Here is a 2,746-nt window from a genome sequence, read left to right as displayed (position 1 = left end):
TTTTCTTTATTGTTCTTGTTTTCTATGTTATTATATTATATAGTATTAGTTTACGAGGATTGTTCGTAAACTGGTGGGGGGGAGTTACAGCCTTAGTCAGCTGTTACTTCTATGTCAGCTGACTGAGGAGATTAGCTGATCGCATGTATATAAAGAGATGTACCGAACCCAATAAAGTTAGTATGTTACTGTAGTTCACACGTGTTACATCTTATTCCTTCTTCTCTTGTTTGACATTTGGCTTTCGCCGATACTTAACTGGTGCCGAAATTCGGGAACTATAGATGCCGGATTAATTTTCAGTCTAAAAGAAAATTTTTTTTTCATTGTTCTCTTTGAATTATGACCAGGAACGGATTAGTGAGAAAAGCAGTTCTGAACCTAGAGAATATGAACCAAAACAACCAACCTCAAACTGCAGTCAACCAAACTCATGCTGCAGTCAACCAAGCTTTAGCAGGAGATTCAACCATCGTGGCATGAAATTGCGCAAAAGAGTTCTGCGCAATTTCATGCCACGACGCTAGAATGGATTAAGGTCCGTACGGCAACTGCCCAGGACCGGAGAAAGGCGGTGTCGGACCTAGAAAAATTCACCGGAGAGACCGGGGAATTAAATCATTTTTTAAAAGGGGTCGATCGCCTAATGGGGCGAATAGAATCAGATTCAGACAGATGAAGAGACCACCTGGTTGAGAATTAACGGCGGGGGACGGTGATGAGATAAGCAATAATCATGTCACTAGGAAAAAGCTATGGGAAAAAGTCCGGGGAAAATTGGAGAGGGAAAAACCAGGAGAGTAGCTCGAGAGAATTTAAACCTCACAGATAGGAAGGGAATGTTTAAATAGGGACAATTGTATATAGAAAATTGGGATCAAACAGGGGTAAGGAGATACAGCGATACGAGAGATGAGTTTTTTCCCTCTCCAATTTTCCCCGGACTTTTTCCCATAGCTTTTTCCAAGTGACATGATTGTTAGAAGATCCTTCCAGGGAGTTATCCTGGCTAACGATTCCTTCAGTTTTCCCACCCACTGGAGCGGTCTGTGGTCAGTATGGCGAACCCATATGGTCTAAAATGATGGATGGCCCACACTATTCCCAAGAGTTCTCGCTCCATTGCTTTGTATCTACTTTCTGATTCCGTAAGGCGCCTGCTGGCATACGCCACTGAGCGCTCTCCCCCATCACCCTCCTGAGACAGCACCGCTCCTAGGGCATACTCACTCGCATCTGTGGTAATCGTGAATTCCCGATTAAAATCTGGAAAAGCTAGAACCGGCTCTTGCTGCAACCTCTCCATGCACCGTCTGATATTTTCCTCCATCATCGGAGTGACGATCATCTTCCTGCCTTTCTTGAGTAAGTTGTTGAGTGGAATGAGATACTCCGCCATTTCTGGAAAAAACCTCCTGTAATAATTTAGAGTCCCCAACAACCTCCGAATTCCTTTTATGTCACTCAGTAGTGCCATTTTCTGGATAGCTGAAACTTTATCCGGGTCTGGTTAAACTCCCTCCCTAGAAATTTTGTGACCCAAAAATTGTATTTGTTCCTGCCCCAGCGCCGTCTTTCCCCCCGACAATTTTAGCCCAAAATGTCTTATTCTCTGGAACACGCTATTCAAGTGTTGCACGTGTTCAATCTCGTTCTTACTAAACACTAGGAGGTCATCCATCTAAATCTGACAGACGGATTCTTCAATTCCTCTCAGAAACTCGTCCTTCAGGCGCTGAAACGTTATGGGGGCGTTTTTGAGGCCAAACGGCATCCTTGAAACTTTGCAGTTCCTCCCGGATGTGATGACGTATTGCCTGTGGGTATCTCCTTTCCTTCACATATGTTACCCTCTCCTGCTTCAGTGGGATCTCATGGACAGTCTTCCCGGTCGCTCTTCTCCACAGCCTCTCGACACATGATAATACTGGAACTACTGGTGTCTACCAGACACCTCACTCCTACAATCTTTATTATAGGATTTATTTATGTAGCCCCTGTGTGGGTACGCTCCTCAGAACTCTTCTCGTGTTCTAGCTGCTTCTCCTTTTCGTCTCCTAGTCCTCCTCTTGCCTTGCTTGCTATCCTCTCGCTCATAGTCCGTTACTTCAGTTTCTGTTTCTGAAGTCTCGGACATTTCCGTGGATTCACTCATGGATCCGTTCATCCTTCGAGAGATTACTCTTCTCCGTAATGTCTGAGCATTGACCTCCATCGGTTCAGGCGCATTTTTTTCCCTCTACATATAGGAACACTGTCGAGCTATATGGCCTTCTGTCCCACATTCAAAACATCGGGTGCGGGGACATTGTGCTACCAGGTGTCCAGTTTTACCACACCCATGGCACTTGGGGTCCTCCCGCCGACCATTTTTTCTGTGTTTAACTTGGCTCCTTGACGTCCTGATCGATATTCGGGATCAGAAGTTGCTCGATGTGACCTTCGAAGTTGAGAATGCGGCCTCGCAGGTGGCGAACCATAGCACGGGATTGTTCCTCCAGAACCGTGGCATTCTTGATACTGGGCCTTGATATGCATCGATTTCCTCGTTTGTTCGCTTCTCAAATAATGTAAACAAGAGTCGATAACTTTTAATTTTAATTTAAGAAAAGATTAATTACTTCAGTACCTTCCATGTTTTTTACTTGGGATTAAATTTCTCTATCATTAATTCATTTATTTAGTTCAACTATGGTTGGAGTCTATCGGGGTTGTCTGGTCTTAGGCGATTTCTCCAGCCTGATAT

The sequence above is a fragment of the Halyomorpha halys genome, unplaced genomic scaffold (assembly GCF_000696795.3).
Source record: "Halyomorpha halys isolate HHAL.00 unplaced genomic scaffold, Hhal_1.1 Scaffold2826.1, whole genome shotgun sequence".
Classification (NCBI taxonomy): domain Eukaryota; kingdom Metazoa; phylum Arthropoda; class Insecta; order Hemiptera; family Pentatomidae; genus Halyomorpha; species Halyomorpha halys.
The sequence above is the reverse complement of the archived record's forward strand: the minus strand, read 5'-3'. Positions refer to the sequence as shown.